We start from the raw sequence: 25,336 nt of genomic DNA, 5'->3' as shown, positions 1-25,336 counted from the left end.
TGGCCTTTGGCAAGGCGGTCCTTTGCTCTGCTATTTGATTGGCTATTCTAAATTTTGATTCTAAATTCTTTCCCTCCTCCTTGCTCTGGCACTGCTTTGGGAGTCTGTCATAGATATGGAATACGTCGGAGGACCCAATCCCCTCGAAGAACAAGTTACTTTCTTACCTGGTAACGTTCTTTCGATGGGATGGTCCGACGACGTATTCCATATCGCTCCAGCCCTGCCTTCCCCGCTGCAGAATTTCTTTTGCGATTGCAGCTTACGTTCCGCAAGGCTTTGTGTCTGACTGGCAGTTGACTAATGTCACACGTTCTGGGGGAAAAAACTACAACTGAGGCTACGGGCGTCGTGCGTCCTACTTATCACATCGGATGACTTCGGAGGAGGTCCTCGACGACGGCGCATCGACGCAGGAAAAAGTTTCCGAAGCAGCACAGCTGTGGTGATTACATGTCATAGATATGGAATACGTCGTCGGACCATCCCATCGAAAGAACGTTACCAGGTAAGAAAGTAACTTGTTCGTCTGCGTCAAAGCAAAAAGGCATCCGTTTTCGGGGCTGTAACCAACGTTATTTATATAAATCTCTTGACTTACAGGTCATCTATTTACTGTGGGAGGGGTAGGATTCGACCATCTCCTTCCCAACTTTCCCCCCTTTTGTTACGCCTAAAGTAACAAATACCCTCCCCCAGTATTTCAACATTCCTTAGCCCGTTTTACTGCTTCATCCCATGCAGGAGAACCTTTAATGGGCATCAATGCTCTACACACATTCTCAAACTCTCCCTACGTCTTGCATATTCTTCAGGAGTGCATGTCATGTAAATCCATTCCCCATCCAGGTCCATCCACACTTCCTAATAATTCTCAAGATGTTAGGGCTGTTTGATAGTAGTATGATAATAATTGTCTACCTCATCCCCTGTGTGCTATATCGCCACCATGCAGTATTTCGGCTCAACATTATCGCCAGTTTGCATGAGGCTTCTTTTTATTAAAATTCTTATTGCCTATTGTCACCATCATCGCACTATTTGGCACTGCTTTTGTGCAGCACCTCAGACCTAACTGGCACACACAGAGGATCAGCAGGAAGAACACAATGATGGGTACCAGCATCTTCATGATTGTCCCAAGCCACAAGGGTACCCAGCTGAATGCCATATTGAACCATTCGCTTTCTTGAACTCCGCCTCCTCTCAATTTCACACCCAGTTCATGTACTGCAGCAATTGCATGTGATAGTGTCCCGTTTTCAGCGTCTTCAGAAGGTGCGAATGTGCAACATGAACTCCCGATTTTCTTGCAAACACCACCTTCCATGGCTGTGAGAGTCAGTAGTTTGGGGGGGGGGGGAGGGAATTAAACGTAATCTGGGAATTCCATTCGATAAAGCAAGAATATTTGACCAATTTAATGTTGGACCCAAATTATGATGGGTCAAAAACATATTCCTGAATCAAGGATGGGGTAAGATCATCCAGAGCACTACTAAACCCAGTTGTTATGATGTGGTTCCCTCCACCATTCAGTGGCTCCCTCCCTTGCTTCACAATTTCCAGGCCACCTCCAATAACCATCTACTGGTAAATCTTGGTCCTGCGTGACCATAGGACACACGTTTCCCTCTGGAATATCTTTGGAGTTAGGGGCCCTCACTGATTCACAAAATGTGTGCCCAGATATAACAGAATTTCCTATATCTTGATCATGTGTATGTGCGTTGTGTTTGCAAAGGAGCCTATAAATACCATTAATCCGATATAAATACCAATAATCCATCCTTGGAAACTCTCCATATTGATCCCTGGTTTTGAGTTTGAAGTGAACCGTCCCATAGGGAAAGCTTGGCATTATACTCTCGATTACCCAAGATCGATTCAATAGGTCCCCCAGTGGAATCTAAGGAGGTTTGACACACGTTCTTTTCAACAACAAAGTAACATTGAGATTTTGTCATGATGCATACCCCCAGGCATCCGGACCAAGCCCATCAGCCCCGGGAGCAGGCATCTAGACATTTAGTAAAACCCCAGCAGCCCTGCCTAGGGGCTATCTGGGTTCAGTCCTGGCACCTAAGGCGCCAGGCTCATAGTCATTACTTACCTCAGGCAGACCATGCTGCAAATGACTCCAATCCAACATGAAGCCTGAAAGAGACTGTTTTTCTACAGGGACTATTTTTTACTCGGGTGTCGTTCTAGGGGACTTCTTACCTGGGACTACTTTTGAGGCTATTTAAACCACGCCCGACCAGCAACACACGCTTCGTGTTATTCTGCATCCAGCAGCGTAACACTCATCGTGCCTGCAGCCTGCATCCAATCTTCTGCCACGTCCGCCTCGAATCCGGAGCTCCTAAAACAAAGAGGAAAGAAAGGGACAAGGTTAGAAAACGAATTTATTTCTATTCCACACCTGATTCTGGATCCATCTTGTCTCTGGACCTGTAAAGACCATCATTTCTGCACGCGCCGCAGCTCCAGCTGCAGCGCCGCGCCATACTCGCCAGTCTTCACAGCATCCTTTGGGGCGGCGCTGCCTCCATCATTTCTTCGCCGAACTTCGGCATCTAGGAGACAAAAGAAAACCACAAGGTGAGCCGAGGGAACCAACAAATATAATTCTTACCAACATAGACTTACCTGATTTACCACCAGAGGCATCCTTTTGTGACTCTCCATATTTTCACATGCCGCATCTGTAAAGAGATACAAAACAACACGTTTTCCTCGTGCAACATTTACCGGACAGCGCTGGGTAATACAGACTCTAAGCCGAGCGCCACCAGCTGCCACAAGAGCATCTTTTCACGAGCCAGCTGCAAGACAAGAAAGGAAGGGGGGGGAACAAGAGTGAACATCGGACATATTGAACTCTATGAACTTAATACTTACTGGTCCTCACCAGGAACCTCAGGGTCAATACTCTCTGGAACTCTCCCGAGCCTTCAAACCAGTGAAGTAACTCGAATCGACGCGCCTCTGCAAATCCACACAGGATGGAGAGCTCATCTTTCAAGAATATAAGGGGAGATTGCTGTGAGGGCATTTCGGAGGCAATTAGTTGGGGAGGACTGTGGGGGTGCCATCACTTGAATCCACAAGTGGCTAAATCCATCTCTCCACTTGCAGGAGAATATTTCTACGGGTTAAGCAGACAAGAATAGGAGGGCAGATCCAGTCTGTCATCGCTGCACTACGCATCACGTGGGTGGAGACCGCAGCTGTCCAGGTCTGACCGACGCCCCTGTGGGAGCCAGGTGAGCGTAACAGATTTGTTTTGAAGAAATCAGAGTTCAGCCACAGGCTGGTTAGGGCAAGGAAGGCACTCTCCGTTGAAATCTTCAATTCATGTTGAGTTAGGCTCTTAGAACTTAACCCCAGAGGCTCACCATATTGCGTGGCTATATCATATTTTCAAGTTCTCTTGTTGAATGAATAGCAGAACTTCTCACATCGCCAATAGATATAGTTTGAATTCTCAGAGCCTGTTAACTAATGGCTAGTTCTTTTTTTCCACCTTCTTTCAGGGTGGCACCTGCACTATCCGCTACTGGTGGTGGTTTGTGACCAACAGCCACTTTTAGTTGCAACACAGTCTGTAGTAGAAGACGTTTGACATGAGGAGTTTGTCATTGCCAACAGTCTGATTAATTGTTCTTGCTTCTGTCATATTCTAACAGAAAATTGGAGCCAGTACCTTTTGCATCACTGAATGGGACTCTTTTTCCGACGCCTGCCTCTGATGGGTATGCAGCGCAAACATTTTTGTGAGCTACGATTACTACATTTACTTTTATTTTTGAGCTTATTATGTTGTTTATTCGATTTACATATACCAGACTCCAAAGTTGCTTTACTACTAGGTTCACCCGTCCCATTTATAGAAACAGAGCACACTCTGCAATCGCACAAACCATCCATCATTCCACTGTTTGCCTGCCCTAATTGGGATACTAAGGTTTCGGGTTGGGGTATTGGTTGGCCCTTTATCATAGCATTAGGTTTAGAAGTCTTTAGGCCAGCAGCAACACCCTTATGAGTAGCAGTGGCTATGACAGAAGCATGAACATCTTGATTACCCAGGTCCAACTCCTCTTAGTTCACCTTAATTTCAGAGCCCTCACCTCATCTCTGATATTATCGTAGAGCTCTACGAAGGCACTAAGCACAGAATTTAGCACTGAGATGGTTGGAGAGGTGAGTTTAATTCTCTCAAACGCGTCCTTCAATGTATGGTGCAAAAGTTTGTCAAGCCTGTTTTTTTTAGGATTGGACCGAAGAGACATTAGTAGAGGATAATAATTTGGTATCTGGCTGTACTATGTCTTTGTAATTTCCAGTAATGATGTCAAAATCTTGCAGGCCCTCAGTTGCTTCCAAAAGGCTTTGATCGTATATATTTGCAACCAAAATCTCCAGAAGCAGCCACGCCAGGGGCAATAGGTCTCACTTCCTTGCTCGTCCCTGTAGATGGGAAGAGATCTGTGATTGATAGCAGCCCACAAGGAGCCATGAGAACCGGGGCCAGATGTTTAAGCTTTCTAGAAGCCTTCCTGCGGGATTCTTGATTTGGTTGAGTAACTCCCAGATTGGCACAGAGTTAACCATGTCCTCTTCTGACCGACCCCCATTCAAATCCGGATCGGCACTGCATTTTCAGTTGCTTCATATACCGCTTGGGTGTCTCTTGGAATTTGCTTAGTCGGTGGTTCCGCCACAGTGCTTACTGTGGGAAGGTCAGGAGGAAGACTGCCCTTCAAGGTAGCCTTTGGGGTCAGATGCGTGGGAGCTTGGCTACGTAGAGAGTAAGATGATTTTCTTACCATTTGCTTATAGGAAGGGGAGAAGCGCTGGTAATCGAAAACAAAGTCACAGCAGAGCCTTTCCTACAAATAATATCTTCTCCCCATAATCCTTGAAGCTGCCGAACTGTCTCTATTACTTGGCTCTCACTTGCCTCATTCACGCACGCTGGTGGATAAAAAAGTCCCAGGTGACTAATTGCTGAGGTCCCAGCCCAAATTAGCGGCACCAGATGACCACAACATCAGCAGAATAGCTCTCTCAGGTTCCCATTGATTCCTGCTAAACTGTCTCTACAACTTGGCTCTCACTTGCCTCCCTCTGTGATTACAGGCAATGTGAATCGGAAAAGAGGGCTGGGTAATGAAAGGGAGTATATGAAAGTTAGCATGTGAGTGGGGATTTAAAAGGCAGGAGACAAATGCTGAAACTGGGTTGAGGCAAGCACCATCGGAAGAACAGGAAGATACAATCTGCAGTGAACACTGCTGATGGAACACAGCCAGTTTGAAAATAAACCAAATGATGCAGAGATGGCGGAAATCGAGCCTTCAAGGCAAGTGGAGTCAGCAGAGAAAGCCAAGAGTGGGTGAGATGTGCAACCAGGGAGGAGTTGAAAGCATTACCTGAAGGATGGGAATTGTGAAGACGGCAAGACCAATAAACAAATATGGATAGCATTCAAGTCACAAGAACAGGAATTTTAGAATAAGTGTTTTGACTGCCTGAAAGTAAGAAACAGACATATAATTTGTGTGTTGTGTAGTTGGAAACTACAAGTGTGAGCAAGAGAATAAATCTGAACTGAGAATCAAAAATTATCCTAAGATTACAGGCAGGAACCGGGAGAGGAAGTAAGGTGGGGGGAGGGGTGTGTCATCCATGACAGAGGATTTAGAAAATTCTGGTTTTGAAAGCATGAAAATGACATGAGTGAAGAAGCATCCGTTCTTAAAGGCCTTTGAAAACCGAAAAGGTACTGTCATTCAGACAGGGAGGAGGAGGAGGAGGAGGAGAGAAATATTTTGGAGTAGTCATCATAGGAGTGACAACTTGGACCATAAGAGGAAATAACGAGGAGAGCGCAAATAGTGTGGCAAGAGCACAAGAGTGGCCATAAACAGAACCTTGGGGAAACCCAAAGCTTACTCAAGAGTAGGCAGGGCAGTGCAGCTAACCCAAGAACCCTATGTGTTATTAGGAAAACACACAGAGTAAAGTGAACTTGACCGACCAAATAGAGTGGTGTGTGAGAGGCAGGCATGGTATCAAGAGATGACACCGACAACAGATTGTTGAATTCACAATGGAAGCTTTATTACGTATCAGGATGGGTGTAATGCCTAACTTACCCTGTAGCTATGGAAGGGATTTCCCTACTTAAAGAAACTGAGGAAAGTCTATGTCCGTGAGTCCAAATGAAAAGTCTGTCTGTGTCAAAACCTACTTTTGCCCTCACATCTAATACAAACATTTAGTGTAGGGTTATTCTAGCTCAATAGTGTTCACCATAAAGTCTGGAGCAGTCTCTAGCTCCCTTCCCTCAACAATTATAGGCTTCAGATGTTCCATCAGGACTTTGGTTTCTCTTCCCCAGGTTTCAAGCACACTTTGTTTCACTATACACATTTCAAAAGGAGCTCAGGGTTGCCGTCCCAAGCTTCAAGCACTGGTTCACAAAACAACCTCACAATTTTCAGCTTTATCTTGTTTTAGGGTTGCTTTCACAATTCTCATGGATTTGTTGGGGCTTCCTGGTCTAGTTGCAGGCCGCATGACAAACCCAATACGAGTCTCGCAACCCGTTGCACTTGCCCCAGCTTTCTGCCACCTTCACTTAGATTGGTTTGGCAGTTCACGACCAAAACAGAAGACTCACAAGTTCATAAATTAATGATTTACCTTTATTGGCACTTCCTTGGCTCTCTTTTCCAAATTCCACTTTATTGGCTTTGATTTACAGCCTTCACTTCTACTTGTTCAGCGTAGTTTTGCTCGTTCAGTATTTTGCTCACACTTCACTAGCTCCCCTCAGCTGCTCATCCACAGCTTTCATTCTCTGTTCCATAGTATTAACAGTTCATATTACTTTCTCAGTATTCTTGATTGATCATAGACTTTTGAACACATATAGTTTCCTCCAATGTGACCACTCTGATATATTGTTTTCTACAAAATCCATTTCAAAACATAGCATTTGTTTCAGTTCATTATTCCATTTTGATCAGAGGCTTTCGAGAACGTGCCGATTGCACGCTACCACTCCAATACAATGTAACTGAGCAACTTTCATACGTGCACTGCGTTTCTCGCATTCACTGAAAATCACTGGTCGCAGCACTCTTTTCTTTAGCTTCCTCGTTGAGAGGATTTTGTGTATTTGAGGTCAGGGTCTCACCATCTGTTACTTGCATTCAGGGGAACAAGCACTGCTTGGCCACAGCGAAGGGACCGACACTCTCCACGGCTGCCTTCTCCTGCTTTCACCGGCTCCTCTGAGACACAGCTCCCTCGCCACGCATTTCCACCCTGCTTCACCGTGCAGTCCTTCAGCTTCTCAGCATTCCGCTCTCCTTTGGCATTTCGTGGGTTTGGCTGGCCTTCCTGCTGCTCTCATCAAATTCTCTGATGCTCCACCTTTTATACACCTGAACCCCATCAAGTGGTTTTAGGTGTGATTCACACCTGGTTTGCCCGATTCCAGTTGGACCAATTGTTGGGACATGCCTGACATTCAGCCTGTAGTCTTCAGGATCCCTCTTCTTTGGTGGAGGGATGGGGGTAGGTTAATGTCAGGAAAGGGGAGGTACTGTGCCTCGCCCTCTGGCATCCAATCCCCAAGGCATTGCCACTCGGGTGATCCTCCCTCGAATGTCCACCCCCATGTCAGGATCCAAAAGAGATGGCCCGTCCCTGGCCACCTGAATAGAAGATTCCTGGGGAGTGGTTGGGAGCGCACCTTCAGGTTTTTCACATTTGCCATGCCAAAAGCAATGTTTAGGTAAAGACGTTTACAAAGAGACAAGCTAAGCATAGTGAACAGAAGTGAGGAAATGGTTGTCATGTTGAAGAGCATTTTCTGTGGAGTTAGCGGGTTGGAAACCAAATTGGAAGAAGGGGAAGATGGGAATTAGTGTCCTTATCTGTAAAGTTGCTAGTAAGCAACCTGCTCGAGAAGTTGGCAGAGGAAAAGGAAATAGACAATGAATGTTGAAGAGAGGATTTTTCACACTGGACAGAATAGTGGCATGCTTAAAACCTGGGGGTGGGGAAGATCTCCTGTTAGTCAACGTATTCACATTGCTGAGTGGTCCTTCCCGTGGCACACGGGCGCGTGAAGCGGGTGCCTGCAGGGAATGTATTTTTTCTTATTATTATTTAAAGTTAAGGTGTTTGTATGCATGTATGTATGGATTGTATGCATGCATGCATGTTGGGGTTTGTTTTTATGAATGTGTGCATGTAAGGAGTTGTATAAATGATGTGTGAACGCACAGGTGAAAGGATTTGTGTGCGTGTGTGTCAGCCCCCCAACTGTGGGGCCCCTAACTTCAAGGGTGGGGGCTACTGAGGGCATGGCATTTCTTTTTTGCTTTACCCTTGATGACCTGTACTGTGCATCAAGGGTAAAGCAAAAATTAAGAGTTATTTCGTGGCTAGACGGCCTACATTCAATGTAGGACAGGCTGCACAGTACAGAAACTGCATCAAGGGTTAAGCACACCTAAACGTTATGTGGATAGACTGGCCTACATTCATTGTAGGACAGTCTAGCCATATCATAGCACATTGTTTGTTTATTTTGGAATAAAATTCCATACAATATACATAAAACAATTCCTATAAAAGCAGAAAAAGATATTGCATGGAATTATAGAGCAATGGTAAAATCAATTGGGTTAAACATTTTGTAGATTATACTGACACAAAGTTGTTCCCTATTCTTAACGTCCGCTTCAGAAATGTTAATAGTGGCCACACTTAGTGATGTATCGGCTCTCAGTAAATAATAAAGAGCCAGGCAACATTGCATAAAGTCAGCCCCTCTTATAATGGGCAATATTGTTCTAGTTCTAACCTGGGAATATGGTAGAAAAAACAAAATGTAATAAATCTTCAGATGTATACAGTGTGCCATTATGGCCTTAAGTTGCAGACAATTAAGTCAAGCCCTCACGACTAGACCGCTATCGTTGTGCCCGTTGGTCCACAGAAGATAATCCTGAATTTCACTTCTAGTCACTACACACATCTTCGGTTGGCTGGTTTCTGCTGTTCCATTTTCTCTTGCTGCTCATAATAGGAAACATTATGCTGGTTGCTTAGAGCCAGTTTCATTGGCAAGTCTAGTAACCTTGGGGTAAAAAAAAGGGGGTGCAGCATTGATTTTCATTAAGGACTTTTGAATGTGCTTGAGCCATGAAACATAAAGCACAAGGTTTAATCCAGATGTTAACAATGAATTGTGTTAAAGTTGCTTTGGGGGTGGACCAAAGGCATATCCAATGGAGGACCAGCTCCAACGTTCGGCCATCATCCTGAAACTGAATGCATAGTTCTAAACGGGCAGCGTAGTTGGGAGCTGAATGTGGGAGTCCCAATATATAGGAACATGTTCTTAACCATTTGTAATGAATACACATTAGCTGATGGCCAAAATGTGGCTCCATATGATGCAACAGATTTGGGTTTCCTCTAATAGATGTTCCTGTCTAGCTGTTGTGATTTGCACACCATCATGAGTTAGGTGATACCACCAAGAAAGAGTTTGTTTCATTTTTAGTGTGTGTTTGACGATATGAGGACCTCCCGTTAGAGTTCTTGAGAATCTAATGCCAAGACAGTCGAATCCTATCACATAGGGAATTGAGGATTGGCTACTTAATGCCTCCTTTTCTATGAACATACTAGAATTGCTGATCTATGGTACATCTGTTCCACTTTCTACAGTTATGTTTGCTGTACCTTTGATGCCAAGTAAAAAAATGCCATGCCACTTTAAAATATATGCAGACTGGCACTACTAGTGTCAGTGTCTTTATACTTTCTTAATGTGGCATGGCATTTTTGTACTTTGCATTACGGGTACGGTGGGGGCGTGGCCAGAGTCCATGCAGTAGGACGTGTCTGGCTTGTGCTCCTGCTTTAATACTATTATTGATCCTCACTGTGGTGGGATCTGAGGGGCTTACATCCTAAATCCTGTAGCGTTGGATTACTGCTGCCTGTGGCGTTCATCCGACGTGGTTCTGAGACTGGGAAGCCAAGGAATCATGGCGGCCTACCGCGTCTTGCGTGTCCCAACATGGCGACCGTGGCATCTCACCAGATGCTGTGGTAGCGGCTTCCGGGCTGGAGCTGGCCCCAGTGCCCTTGTCCTGGACCAAAGCTGTGCCATAACAGGCAGGAGGCTGCACTGACTTCTATTATGGTACCAGAGTTACCCTGAAGCAGGGTGCATGGAAGAGACTTTGCTCCGGTGCTGCACGTCTGCTGGGAGGAGACCCGGACTTGCAACAGAAAGACAGGATGCCGGTGAAGAGGCTGACAGAGGCTAGCGTATGCGGTGCATGGGCTGGCGCGTGCTGCGCTCGGGCATACAGAGGCTCTTGCGACCGCCTGCTGGCTCCTGCGACCATTCACATAAGCCTGGAAGGCAATCCTGTCTCTGCACACATACGGCAACCTTGAATCCAGCTGGATGGTCAGTTGGTCGCCATTACGGAGGGGCTGAGCTTACCCTGATGGCTAGCCAGGCGCCATGGCTGTGCAGACGGGGCTTTGGACAGCACATGGCAGGCTGCTGGAAGGAGGACTGGACCCTCCGATGACTGATGTGTGATGGGTGCTGGTGCTGCCCACATTTTACTCCGTGTGCGACTCATATTCATAGAAGTCGTAGACGGCAATTTACCTCTGACTAGTTGCTTTAGCTTGCGAAGAACCACGGCAGAGCACCCCTCCAGGTGTAATAACTCGCGTAAACACCCCAGGTATTGCATCCAACATTTTGTTATGTTTACTCTCCAGAAGTGCTGCCTCTGTTTACTGGTTGGTGACACCTTGTACTCAAGTCACAGTGGCCCCGAATCCAATCCTTAACATTTTGATTCCTGGTGGCGAGGCACTGGCGCAATCGTAACAAAGGCCCTTGCTGCGGTTTCCTGGCCCTTGTCTCTCAAATGGTCTTGTTACTATATCTCCCTTTGTGAAGCCCATCTGCCTTTGTTGATGGCTATTGAAATGCACGTGGGGGAGCTCACCCATGGGGCCCCTGGCAAACCCATCTTCCAAACAGAAGGGCAGGGGCACAATTATGTAATTTTTGTTGGCCAGGGGAGATGGCGTGTCCCTCCGGTTGCAAGAGAGAAGGGGTTGGTGGGGTCAGCCGGATTCAGTGGAGGGGCATAAGGGATCACGTTCCTCTAGAAAACAAAATAGGAGGAGGAGAAAGTAGACGTGCAGCTTCAAAGACAAGATGTATGCTCACTGGCAGAGAGGGTGACGGCCACTGAATCACAGCAGCAGGAGACGGTCGCCACTACTGCAAACCTGTAATCGCGGATGAAAGGTCTGGGGGCACTTGTCAAGGACGCAGAGGGCAAGTCACGCAGAAATAACATTCGGGTCCTCGGCCTCCCAGAGGGCTCAAATCTGACTTCATACATTGAGAGCTTGATACTGCAAGAAGTTGGCCCCTGGAGGCTCTCTCAGGGCTCCACGATAGAAAGGGCCCATCAGGCACTACACAAGAGGCCACCGCTGGGATCCCATCCGCGCCTTGTAATCGCTAGGGTTCTTAATTTTAAGGACAGGGAGGTAATATTGCAAAATTCCAGGGAGGGTGGGAAAATACAGAGGGTCCAACTCCACACTTGCCATATATCCTGATTACACCCCACTAGTGGAAAGGAGAAGAAACATGTTTGTCCCCACAAAGGATCGGTTTCGACAGCTGGAACTCAAGTACATGCTCGTCTAACCGGCCAAGTTGAAGGATGTACAAGGGGAAGGCGCTCTCTTTTGAGAGCCCACAGGCAGCAAATCTGTGGAGGTCTGGCGGAAAAGGGGTCGGATGGCGGATCTGATAATGGAAGGGGGAATCCTTGATTCATCTGGAAGGTGAGAATGCAGCTGGTTATTGATTATACCAAAGGATGGTCTGGACGCCACAGCTAGAGAGCCGCTTTGCAGCGGGAATGTGATGCCATTGCCCATACTTGGATCTCCGACACCCCCGGAATAATTGACACAGTTGGTACCGGTCTGTTGCTGGTACCTTGGCCTGGCACCCAATGGCTCTGAGTGGCCTTGGGGGTACTAGCTCACCCGAACAGCTATTTGTTGAGTACTGTTCTGGCTTTATGGTTGAGGGTGCATTGTTTTTGTTATATAATGTTTGCTTTATGTGGTTTGGTGGCGATTGCTTTTGGATTTCGAGGTATGGATTGAAGTCGAGGTTGGGTGCATTGGAGGCTGGAAGCCTGTGTGATAGGCATGAGTGGTGGTATGGTGGATTTATTGTTGCGGGCACAATCCTGGGGGTGAGAGTGAGGTGGAGGCCACACTGGGTACGTTGGAAGTTGTTGCTGAGTTATTCAGATGGCGCCGATTAGAATATTGACATGGAATGTCAGGGGCTTGGGATCCTATATGCGTAGGAACGAGTACGATCCTACTTACGCAGGAAGAACATATCACTGCTTTATTACAGGTAACACACTTACTCCCTGACTCCAAGGTGGGTGGTCAGGGTTGACTCTAAAGTGTCATCCGACTGTCCTTGATGTAGCATTGAAGTGGTGGATCTCATACACATGTATTGGAAGTTTGTGCAGATACGTGGCTTTTGGCGCCAGATTGAGCAGGCCTGCACTGGTACTGGGATCACGTGATACAAATGGGACCCGGTCGAATGTTTACTGGGCGCATACCCTAGACCAGACAAATATAGGCACAAAATCAAATTCATGTATCTTGCATGCGTCCTGGCAAAGAGGCGTATAGCAATGTCCTGGAAACTTAAGAGATTTTAAAGAACAGATGCTCAACATGAGTAAGCGATTTCTGCGGGTATCGGCCAAACCTCGAAACAGCAGACCTCGTCAATCCCAGATAAACCCAGCCGGTCCGGCGACAAAGACTGTCGGGTTTGAAGGCCTCCAGGCCAACGCTGACCATTAATTTATCGACTATGCCTTCAAAACAGCTTGCGGTGCATTCAACGCCACATGCCCCGAAACCGTTGAAGTAGATATCGGCACCTACTATGGAAAAGTCGTTTGTTCCCAAGTCCAGAACCTCATTCTTCGATACTGTGCCCTCCATATTTGTAGATGGGGAAGACTTCGAGCCAATACCAGATTCTTCCGGTGGCACAGGCGTTTTGCTGATCAAGCGGATCTCCTAGCACTGGCATGTGATTTACTGAATTCCAGCGGTTTAGACATCTCGGCAGAGCTTGAAACAGAGTAGGCTCACCCCTCTGGCCATTCTAATTCCACTTACAGGCAAACTGTGGTGAGGGTGGTCGACGCCCTGAGCCTTTCGGCCCTAGCTATGCCGATTTCGACTTAAGAGCTCACTGACTTCCTCGATGTTGGTCCACCAATAGAAAGAGCTATGCCATTCAACTTGGCAATTGCTGACCCGTTCGCCACGTTATGGCAGAAACCTTGTTCTACTCCCCCGGTGGATTCCAAGTTTGCAAAAGAAAAGTACGAACAGGCAAGAGGGGCCCCCCGCCCCGCACCTAGTCTCCACTAGGCATTCTACTTCCACCTCTAATTTGACAATGGACAGAGAGTCCAAATAAATTATGCCTTAGCTAAGAACATTTTCTCAGCCGATAGTATGGCTCTCAGGGCTACCAACGCTTCTTGTGCGTTCGCCAAATACACATGTCCTCTGGAGCATTCAAGAAGCAGCAGAGCACATCCCGCAGGGGTAAATGCAGGAGGAGTTTCTCAGCTCGTTGGATGTTGGCAAAGAGGTATCCCGCCAGGCTCGGCAATCGAGTTTGGATATAGTAAATTGTGTTGCTAGGGCAATGTGGTCGGCAACAGTGAAACGTACAAGCTTTTGGACAATACCTTAAATGGCGAACATCTCTTCGGCCCCAAGACAGATGAATCCTTGGAAACATTTAAAGAGGCCAGGGTGGCAGCAAGGTAGTGAGAACGAAGAAAGAACTCTGCGATCAGTCAAGCAGGCTCTGAGCCTGGCAAAGATGGATCCCAGGGTGAAAAGCAGTCACCCAAGACCGTATGAAACATCAGGTCCTCGAGGGAAGGAGACTTTTGTGCCAAAAGACTTAACCATCAAAGATCCTGATAAGTGAAAGCAGAACTGTTGACTCGTGCTGGGAAAGCTCAAGTGTGCGCTGTGCTCAGAAGTGCTACCTTGCCTGCCCCGTGCTCAAAACGTGGGGAAGGGAGACCCCTGGCTAGCCCATCCTGACATTATTTGTGAACACTTTTTTATTATAACCCTAACCCCATACTATTTCTATATTAGTTGTAAGGACTGGCAATATTTTTCTTTTTTTTTTAGTATAGGCCCTTTTAGTTTGACCAGACGCCACAAGGACTGCCTTATTTTTCATTTGATGGTCGAAACTTGCTCCCATCTTAGATTTAGGTTAGATTAGGCATTTTCCAACATGCATACTGTTTGATAAACACCCTTGAATCATAGTCACCTGTGTCTGTCTTTACTGTTGCCACCATGAGTTCCTTAAACTGCAAAGTCACTGGGCCTGGCTGTTCAGCAACCAGCAAAGACTTCCTTCAGTTTCACATCTAGGGATAGAGGCTACCAGTGGTTTGCCTCATTCAGAAGGAAGATTCTGCCACGCAATCAAGCAGGCACAGAGGAGTTTCCCCATCCTCTGGAGTCTCTAGGGGCCAGCAGCCTTGAGTAGTAGTGGTGGGGTTGGCTCCAGGCCTCAAACAGCTTTGAGTTCTCCCCCCACATTTCCCTGGTTGGTGGGAGGGTTGGAGAGTACGTGCCACTGTGGCGAGAGATAACATCAGACACCGGGGCACTGCAGCTCCTCCAATGGGGTTACTGTAGGCCTTTCTTTTTGGAGGCCACCAGACAGACCAATGTGGCCTCTACAGTGGCTGCTAAGGAGTCCTTTGTCCCTGAAGGATGTTCTCACGGTGTCTAGGTCGGTGGCCAACAATGTTTCTTGGTGGACCAGCAGGGATAACATGATGGTGAGGGAACCCTTCTTGCCTCCGTGGCCTCAGGCCAGGGTTACCACAGATGTGTCATTGAAGCGTTGGGGCGCGCACTCCAATGATCTTCAGGTGAGCAGCCTTTGGTCAGCTATAGAGAGCCAATGGCACATCAACAGGCTGAAGCTGTGAGCGATCAGGCTAGCACTGAAAGCTTTTGGGTCCTCTCTCAGAGAAACACGTCCCGATTATCTCCGTCTCGGCAATGCATCTGGCGGGACGGGGAATGGACTGGCAGATGCTCTGAGCAGGCGGAGCATGGTCTCACACGAGTGGGGGGGGTGTCAGGAAGTTCTCACAGAGATCTTGGCACAATAGGGTACCCCATCAGTGGATCTGTTTGTGACATGGTACAACAGGAAGTGCAAACAGTTCTGTTCGAGGGAATTCCTGCTGAGAGGCACACTGGGAGATGCTCTCCTGATGGAGTGCGTCTTCGACATCCACTACGCCTGCCCTCCCACCCCCCCCCCCCCAATTCTTGTCATCCCATGGGCAAGAAGAACATGGTAGCCGTAACCTCTGCACTTGGCTATCTGCCAACCTCGGCGGCTGGACCTTCTTTCCCAGTTGAAAGGTCGGGTGCTCCACCTGAACCTGGTGTCCCTCAACCTACATGTATGGCTCTTGAGAAGATGAGGTATGATGACTGGTATCTCTCGGAAGAGGTACTTAAGGTGCTGCTGGCTGCACGCAGACCATCTACAAGATAGTGCTATGCGTGCAGATTGATACGGTTTGAAGCTTGGTACAGGGAAAGCAGGATTGGCCCAATCTCTTGCCCTACACTTCACTTGCCTCTTCAGACCTTCAGGTTCAAACAGTCAAAGGGTATTAGGTGGCCCGTCCATTTTCAAAAGGTCCCTGGATCAAGGTTCTTTCTTCACGATTCCGCTTATGGCCCAATTCTGCAAAAGTCTTGTGAATAAGTTTCCGCCCATCAGGGATTTGGACATTAATTTGGTCTCATCTTTTCTTATGGTGGCTCTGTTAAAGCCTATACTACAGTCGTTCCCGAAGACTGCTTACGCTGAAAACTGTCTTTTTAGTGGCAATCACATCAGGCAGAAAGGTCAGTGAGCTGCAGATCTTGTTATGCAGGCCTCCCTTTCTCCGTTTCTTTAAGGAGAAGGTTTCCTTGAAAGTGCGATCTGGGTTTCTGCCCAAGGTCATGTTGGAGTTTCACATCTCCCAGACCATTGTTTTCTACCCTCCCCCTCAACATCCAAGTAAGAGGAGAGGTTCCTCAGGTTCAACCCCTAGAGGGCCCTTAGTTTGTATGTGGTGTGAAGGTACTCAACTACTTTCCAGGTATCTTTTGCTTAAGTGGGCAGGGAAGGGCCATCGCTTTTGGATCCTGACCCTGGGGGTGGGCCATCGCTTTTGGATCCTGACCCTGGGGGTGGACAAGGAAGGAGGATCACCTGGGTGGAGGGACCTTGGGGGATTGGGGAGAGGGTGACTGAAGGCGAGACATGGTATCCGCCCCTCCGCTAACACCGACTTACTATCCCTCAGTCTTCATGGGATATTGTCAATCTTATCCCATTGTTCCCTGCAGCCTCCCACCAAATAATGAGAAGTGGAAGAGGCAGCTAAGAGTAGTGCACACTTCCTATTGCGAACACCACTCTAGTACTGGGACGAAGAAAAGGGGCCTGGAGACAACCAGTATTGTAGATCAGGCTGGTCACAAAAAATTCCTTAAAAAAATAAACCAACAGGGTCCTATCTGTAGATCAGGCAATTGAGTCAAGCCCCCTCCACCTGCAACATGTTGATAATGGTAAAGAGTATAAAAGCAGGAGTCCAAAACCACTGAGACAGAAAAGAGAATCGGCTGTGTTGGGACAAGATGAGGAAGTCGAGACGCTGTGTTAGAACACCTACCTGGATCACACCTTGCTCCTGTCTCCGGACGTGGCAGGTGTATCCACGTTTCCGGCTCTGGAGAAGCGGCATCCCACAGCGGGTCGGCGGTCAGCGCTTCCACTTGCATGCGCGGACCTCGCGGGTAACCAGGAACGAGAAGGCAAGATTGTGTTCCAAGCCTCGTTCTGGTTCCCGCTTGGCCACGACGCACCGCAGACTCACCAGCGCTCCAAGCCTTGTCGTCGTGCCGGACGCTGTAAATAGCGTCCGGCTCCCTGAACAAATCGCGTCTTAACGCGGTTTCTTTCCTTGCTGATCGTAGCTTTGGTGCCCCCCGTTCTGCTCCAGTTTTCCCCGTTTCCTGGTCTGTGCCTGCTCTCCAGCTCGCTCTCTGGGTTCCTGGAGGTTGCCTTCCTGATCCCTGTTTTGTCCAGCCTTCTTGGTTCACTCTGCCTCCCTTCTCCCCTCCTGTCCTCCTTGAACCCAATCCTTGTCTGGGGAGGGGGTTGGCTCCTGGTTCCTTGGCTGCCTTCCTGGGGTTTCTTTGGTTCCTTTCCCCCAGGGTTCCTGCCCTACCGCAGGTCCTTCCAGTTCCTTTGGGTTACTACCAATTGGACGAAATCTTCCATGCTGTTTGGAAGCCTTCCTTGCCTGCCTGGCTGAGGGTACCAGCCCCACGGATCTCCGCCTGCCTCTTGTGAACTGTTTGTGGAACTTCCTGAAGATCTTTATCAGCCATTCCTGTGTTTGGAGATTGTCACTCACCTTGGACTGTAACCAGCTTGACACATCCATCAACCTTCCTGTCAGTGCTTGCACTGTCCCGACGTCACGTTAATCCGCAGGAAGGTGCGTCAGTGGCGTCGGGAGGTGGTTCCTGTCCATCCCTGTTCCACTAGGCTTGGGTTGGGGTTGCCTCCTTGCGTCACACCCTCTACAATCTGCTCCGAGACCTGACAGCCTGGCGTCACCGGCGAGAACAGCAACCGAAACCTCAGGTACACAGCACTCCAGGGACGTGTACCTTAACATGCCGGCAATGATCCCAGAAGACCTGCAAGAGGGACATTGCAGGATCGGGAGCCTTCGTACTGGAAGGTGGGCAGAAGGCACTGCCGTACAGCAGAGGAACGAGAAAAGCCGTCCGCACCCAAGCCTGGGTGCAGCTGGAGCTGTGGAAGCCGCCAGGACCAGAGGGGACGTGTGTGGAGCAGAGGAGAGAATCTGGGGGGTGTGTGTAGAGATGAGCCAGGCGAACAGGCAGTCAGTTTCCCGTTTGGGGAGAAGACAAGCAGGAACAGTGCAAGCCGCCGGCAGGAACTGCAAAGTGCTGGTAAGTTTCAGAGGCACTGGGGAGACCGGAGCGCTCCGAAGGGACCGCAAATCTGTAACGATCCATGAGCCCAAGTAAATGCTACCGATATTGAATAATGAACTGAAAGAAAGCTGCTATTCGAGTAAACCACAGTGTTCTGAATGGTGAATAAACACTCCAAGACAAATAGACATATGAAACGACACACTGCCAGTAAAACGCTGTGCGAACAGAACTAAAAAGGCATGGGAAGGAGTGAAGAGTTGTTTTGAGTTTTACAAGGAATACAAGTGTGGAAAGTGAAAGCCCAAGGCAGAAGAAGCTGTGAGGTGGCCTAACAGCTTTGGGGAGACTTATGGTTGCATGACTTTTGATGGGTGGACCGTGCGGTCTGACAACTGCGCTTAGACCAGAAATCCCTGAATGGTGAACAAGCTGTAGAGAACTGAAGCAATTGGTGAAGCAAACCTGAAGGTGGGTCAAACGTACCTAGTGTTTTTCTTTTTGGACTTTTGAGCAGATGAAACCAGCCTGAGTGCTATGTTAAAGTCATGGGGAAGGGAACCCTGACCGTCAAAACAGGAGAATGCTGTCTTGGGCAAGGGAGTCCCAGGAACTCAGTTTTGTGTGAATGGTGCTAGATTTGAACTTGGGGAAGGGAATCCCAAGACCTCCTCTCTGTGTGAACGGTGGTACATTTGAACTTGGAGAAGGTAATTTCAGAACTTGACACACACTATTGAAGTAAACCTCTATTCGAACTATACTGAACTTGGGATAGGGAACCCAAGAAGAACTCGAGCTGAAAGTAGCTCAGCCTTTACTTTGAACACATATTTTTTCTGAGAAGATTCCAACATCATGTTTAGTTTTCATTTGGAGGGCAAGCATAGGTTTTGACACAGACATACTTATTTTGGACTTGCAGACACACAGCCTCATTACAAGTTCGGCAGTAACCATGCTGTGCTACCAGTGGGTTGCCGCCAGACTTGCAATATTTACCGGAGCCTGGCTTGCCGGAAACACCAGGGGATTACGACCATGGCGTTACCGGAAGTCAGACGCTGGTAAATGTTACTCCCCATTTGAGTCCCACAGGACTCCATGGGAATGGGGACCACCGGCATGTTAATAATGGTACCGGTGCTTCCGTGAAACTCTGCGGGCTGGTGCCGTTCTGCCCAGCAGGTCTGACTCTGCTGGGCGGAACGGCACCCGCCCGCAGACTCGTAGTTTGCCAGTCCGTAAACAACGGTGCCGTTAGGCTTACCGGCACCGGTGTTTCTGGACTGGCAAACTTGTATTGAGGCCCACAGACTTTCCTTAGTTTCTTTAGGTAGCGAAACTCCCAACGGTATAGGGCAAGTTAGGTGCGAGACCATCCTGATCATTAATACAGTTTTGTTTAGAACTGCACATCTCTTGTCTGTGTCATCTCTCTTGATACCATGCCTGTCTCACAGTGGCGAGAACATCAGAATTCAGGAAGGCTGATCAATTGTTGCTTTCTCCCTGTCACGGAAAGGATTGGCTGTTACTAAACAGACAATCTCCCACTGGGTAACACTTTGTACAGCGGAGTGTCAGCAACACACAGGGAAAGAGCTTCCATCAGGAATCATGGTGCGCTCCACAAGAGGTGTAGCGACATCCTCTGCATCAGTGGAGTGCCAGTTAGTGCTTCGGCAGCACATATACTAAAATTGGAACGATACAGAGAAGATTAGCATGGCCCCTGCGCAAGGATGACACGCAAATTCGTGAAGCGTTTTTTAGCCGGTCAAGTGGCACAGCGAGTAGAGCGCTCGCTTTGACATCAGTGCAGAGACTGCGAATGCAGGTTCGAATCCCGGCAGCGCCAAACTCAGCGTTTCATCCTTCCGAGGTCGATAAATGAGCACCACACACCGTGGGTAATAATAAGCAGCGCTCAGATACCTGAGGGCTCGTAGCGCTATATAAATGCCAAATTATTATTATTATTATTATTTGCCGGGCGGTGACTTTGTCCTCGTTGCACACTTTTACCAAGCATTATTGTTTGGATGCATCACGTGGAGCTGATGCTCGCTTTGGAAGAGCAGCGCTACAGAACTTTCTGGTATAGGGACTTTCATCCCACCACCAGTCCACGCACTTCTTTGGGAGTCTATCTGATGAGGAATCTGCGGGAGAAAAGCAATCCATTGAAGGAGAAATTACTTACCGGTAATGTTCTTTCTATGGATTCTTCTCCCGCAGATTCCTCATCACCCTCCCATCCAGCTCTGCTATAAAAGTGCCTGTACTGCATGTTGAGTGTCCACTTATTGTGGGAAATACACATGTTTCTAATTGTTTGGCTTTTTGCCATTCAGAAAGGTGATCCTCTACACCTTCTAACAGTACTGTTCCTCATACCAACAAAAATGAAACAGTTTTGTTGTGTTACACCTTTTTTGTAACAGTTTGGCTGTTTTTTCAGTATTTTGGTCTTCATCTGCAGTGGCTGAGCTTGGGGGGGGGGGGGGTGGGGAACGGACGTACTGGGCGTAGTGATACAGTATATGTACAGTGACCGACATCAAGTCTGGAGTCGACAACCGGCGCATAAAGTCAAGACGGATCGACCGCCGAGTCCAGATGCACTACACCACCTGTCGAAAAGTTTTCAGAGCATGCCGATGCTGGAAGGGCTATCTATCTGATGAGGTATCTGCAGGTGAAGCACCCATAGAAAGAACATTAATAGTAGGTAAATTCTTCTTTGGCATTCAAAAATGCATACACCACTCATGGAGCGGCTTTCATAAAATTTCAGACTGATCTAGTGGATTTTCATGGTTACATTTTTTAAACAGTCACGTTGGAAGCAACGGCATGGGCAATCAATAAATAAAGAAATGTTCCCTTACACATTGGGTGGGTGTCTTCTGCTCAGCAGAAGAGTTAAGAGTGGTTTTGGTGAGAGTCACACAGAGACCACTCTTTAAAGCTTTACTTTTTGTGCAGGCTATTTTCTTCAGGTCACCCTTGACCGCTGTCTCTCCCAGATCCGATAAGAATGTACCAATAAAGCTAATAAGTTAATTAGTCTCAGAGCAGTGTGAAGGCATCATGAAGTAAGACACAGACAACATATTTACTTTTCTAAATAAAATTGTTTATTTTCTTTGTCAGGATGGGGTAAGGTCTAACGTGCCCTATGCTAAGGGGGGGGGGGTTAATTTCCCTACCTAAAGTCATTAAGCTCAACTCTAGTCTGTGTCCAAAACCTATACTTGCCTCACAACTAAGAATATACCATGTGTAGGGATGTCAGCAACCAAAAGAAACCGTGTTCAAAATAAGGTTCCATGCTTCTTCCAGCTCCTTGCTTGCTTTTCAGCTTCCCCTTCCTCAAGTTCAAAACATTTCCAAAAAGGCCTTTGGGTTCCCTTCCCCAAGAATTCAATACAGTTACAACCAAAGGGCCTCGGGTTTCCCTTCCCCAAGTTCTCAACACAGTTCGCAAAACTTTGGGGTTCCCTTTCCCAAGAAGTCAGCTCTTCCAGCTTCAAACCTACAATCAGTTCAAAACCTCTCGACTTTCGATAACAATTCCAGTTCAACTTTGTAACCATCCAGGTTTCTCAAAAGTTCACACAGATTGTTCAATCATTAATACAACCTCTGTATCTTGCCGTTCTTTGCATCTTTCCAAGTAGGGGTCACTATGTCTAGGCCTAGTTATCCGACCACCCGGTCCATCCATTACAGGTCACCAACTGATAACCCTTGGCACTTTGTTCTGTTGTTGTCTGTTCTCTTGTTTTTTCCAAAAGGGGTCACTTGGTCTAGGCGCAGTTGTCAGACCACCTGGTCCACCCGTTACAGGTCATGTAACCAATCACCCTTGTACGTTGTTCAACTTCTATTTTCTTGGCATGCTACAGTATCATTAGTTGGCAATTAATTCTGCTTCTCTTTAATTGTCTCTTGGTTTTGCCACCCCGTGTTTGCCATACCTTTTGTATCTCTGGGTTCACCCTTATTTCAGCTTCTTCTTAGCATATCTTATTTCTCATATACTCCTTCAGGCTTTCTTGCCAATGCAGGGTTTTTCTCTAAAGCTGTGTCCCCAGTGAACATTCAATGCTGTTTCTCCTTGCCAGTATCTTGACTTCATCACAACATGCATTTCATCCAATTCACTACGTGGTGTTCATCCTTTTCCACCACCTTGCTTTCACATTTGCCATTAATGTTCAACACTTGCTTTTCACTCATAAATACTCATAAATACTCATGACTTGCTTTCACTTTGTTTATAAGTGTTCCTCAATTGCTTTCACTTTTTCATTCATGCAGTTTTTTCATACACTTTTTCACATTTTTCCTTCAGTTCGGTTTTCAGCAATTCTTGTAGCAATCGTAAAGTTACTTTGCAGCTTGTTTCGGTATTAAAAATTCCTCAATTCGTTTTTCCACCACCATTAACATAAATTTCAGTTGGTTCGGCATCTTCATATGTCCTTTTCCAGCCCCCGCAGCGCCCTGTCATGAGTGTTCCCTTTCTCACACTCGCCGGTGTTCGGCCACTCCTCCAGACTTCTTCTTTCCTCTGTTTGGCTCCTCCTCACTCCATTTGAGATCTTTGCGAGCTCCGGTAAGCAGCGCTCGCTGCCTTTGAACCTTGCTAGTGGTCTGCTGCAGTCTGGAACCCTCACTGTTCCACAGCACTGGCTGTGGGCACAGCGCACAGGGGATTGCAGGTGACTCTACCCTCTTGTGGCCCGCTCAGGGCCTGGCATCTCTCTCGCTCCTCTGCAACACACAGCGTCCTTTTCATGAACCATCTCCAGCCTGCTCCACATCTGCCAGCCACGGTAGCCTCTCCAGGCAGGTTCCTCCTCCTCTCTTGCTGGTCTACCCTTTTATACACATGTGGACTAGTAACAGGTTGCAGGTGTAAGTCCTTTGCCTGACTATAGTTGAATATATTAGCAGGACATGCCTGACCGTTCAATGGTACTCCTTTCCAGTCCTCTTCCTTGTCCCAGTACCAAACTGGTGTGAATGAATGAGAGTGTGCATAACTCCTGGTTGCCTCCTCCTCATCCCAATCCTAAAGGGAAATTATTGTGGGACAGTTTGTGTATGTGAAAGAGGTAAAAGCCGACAATGACCTATGAAAGCAGAGGGAGGATAGGGTTCAGTCTGACAAGGGAAAGGGTGATACCATGTCTCACATAAAGACATCCTCTGCCCATGGTTCCTCCACCCAGGTGATCCTCCCTGGCACATCCAACCCCAGGGTCGGGATCCAAAAGTGATGGCCTTTCCCTGGCTACCCGAGAGGAAGATCCTCAGGAGTAGATGGGAGGATGCCTTCGGGTTCCTCACAGCAGAGAGAACAATGATTTATTTTAATTTTAGAAGTGTGGGCCGGAGAGAAAAAGCACTGAGCCATACACTGTCATTGTAAAAGTGATGGTTGCCTTAATTGTATGTATATCTAAGTCAATTACAGTTCAGCGTAATTGGGGTAAAATAAGCAGCATGTGTGCAATGTAGAGCTGTGATATCCAAAAGGCAAAAAGGAAACGTTTACCCCTTGGACAGCCTGTGATTACCACAAAGCTCAAATTCAATAATATAGTGATCCAATGGACCCTTACCTGAGAAGAGGTATTCAGTGAGGAATTAGCAGAGCCTTCCAGACTCCACTCCAGTCCCTGGAGGTTAATACCAGCGATTGGGGTAGGGCCCAGGAAACCTGATATGGCACTTTGTGGAGACTCCTGAGAGCAGGTAGATGGTTATGAGAGACTCTGCAACGTTCAAGCAAGACTGCTCTTAATATGATTTGTTCGTTAGGAGACCAACCAAACTTCCCCTGAATAAGCTGCTGGAAAGGCTTTAACAAATGAAAAGGAATACGAGCAGGAGCTCTAACTAGCCAAGGAATTGCACACAGAGCCCAGTGAAACCTCTGCGTTATGGTTGTAGCACTGGAGTAAAAAAGCTACAAAGTAATGGACACCGTGGGAAGCTTGCTGTGCCAGTGTTGTAGATACTCTCAGAATGAGAGCGGAGCTCTGCATCGAAAGTGCCTGCCATGCACCCAGTAACGCTTGTAGGTTAATGCGAAAAGAGCGTGCTACCGGTAGCCTGAAAGAAGAATTGAGTATGCAAAGTGTAACGGATGCGCAAGCCCATGTGGAGGAGTAGCTGGGGAACGTGTTGCGCCTCAGATCCTGTTCCAAGAATGGGGCATGAGTTGTGCACTGCAGCATCACAGAAGTTGGCAGTGTGGTGAAATCAAATCCACCGCAAGTAAAGGCAAGAGAGAAATGAAAGGAAGGAAAGGCACGCAGAAAGATGGGAAAGGTGAACAGTATCTTAAAAGGAATATAGCAAGGATGCTAAGGAGTAATACTTAACATTAATCCATTGCCCACACAGCAGTCACAAACACGATGCGCTCCACTTGACCAGCAGACACCCGCAGGCTGCCCTTACCACTTGCCTTTTGTGCACAGGGCCAATTAATAGTCTTCTACGTCCACTTCCGGGCAGGCTCACACAAGGCTTCTCCTTTACTTCTGCAAAGCAACACGCAGGGACTCCAGTTACTGCTGGTCCTTTGTGCATCAGTCTATTTTTTTCATCAAAGCATCAAACTCTGGAATCTACAAGTTTCATGTTGGTGCTCTTGTGTAGCTAGAGGTCTCATGTTTGGAGTAGTCTTATTAGCTGCTTCCATGTTCAGTGTTGCCTAGAAGCTGGCATTTCCAAGACTCAGAAGCATACAAAGATAGGCAGCTTACCTATGCTGTCTCAGGATCTCTTAAAAGGCCTCTCTCCAATTACCTCTCACAATCCTAGTTCTACAGCCCACCAGTCTAATCTCCCCGTTGCCATAAGCTAGTTTCACCACCCTCTACAGGATGTCCCCTTTTCCGGTTTGAAGCTCACGCCTCTCCACAGCACTATCTTAAAGTTTTCAGGGTGTGAGCACCGGCGTCCTCTTTTAGCACTCCCCCCCTCCCCCCACCCTCTTCTTTCTACCCACTCTCCTTTTCCTTCCCCTTCTGCTTTGTGTTCTCTTCACCTCCTCCCTTCTCTG

The 25,336-nt window shown here is 47.5% G+C and overlaps 2 protein-coding genes and 1 pseudogene across 9 annotated transcripts in view; 2 read left to right on the top strand and 1 right to left on the bottom strand.

Moving 5' to 3' along the window:
• The window catches only part of ARL13B (ARF like GTPase 13B), a 1,122,894-nt gene that overhangs the window by 379,402 nt on the left and 718,156 nt on the right, over positions 1-25,336 (top strand). The gene's annotated exons all lie outside the window — the stretch shown is intronic.
• The window catches only part of STX19 (syntaxin 19), a 168,600-nt gene that overhangs the window by 20,354 nt on the left and 122,910 nt on the right, over positions 1-25,336 (bottom strand). The window contains exon 3 of one of the 5 annotated variants that reach the window (XM_069637191.1): positions 24,730-24,812. The exons of 3 other annotated variants lie outside the window; for them this stretch is intronic. The gene's annotated coding sequence lies outside the window, so the exon portion shown is untranslated. Of the gene's footprint in view, positions 1-23,885; positions 24,019-24,729; positions 24,813-25,336 lie in introns of those variants that run through there. One more of the 5 variants, XM_069637194.1, reaches the window with a different exon arrangement.
• Positions 19,924-20,020, top strand: LOC138526644 (U6 spliceosomal RNA; annotated as a pseudogene).

This window comes from Ambystoma mexicanum, chromosome 7p (assembly GCF_040938575.1).
Source record: "Ambystoma mexicanum isolate Mex_15411 chromosome 7p, UKY_AmexF1_1, whole genome shotgun sequence".
NCBI classification, from domain to species: Eukaryota; Metazoa; Chordata; class Amphibia; order Caudata; family Ambystomatidae; genus Ambystoma; species Ambystoma mexicanum.
Note: the sequence above shows the minus strand (reverse complement) of the source record. Positions and strands in the feature narration are given on the sequence as shown.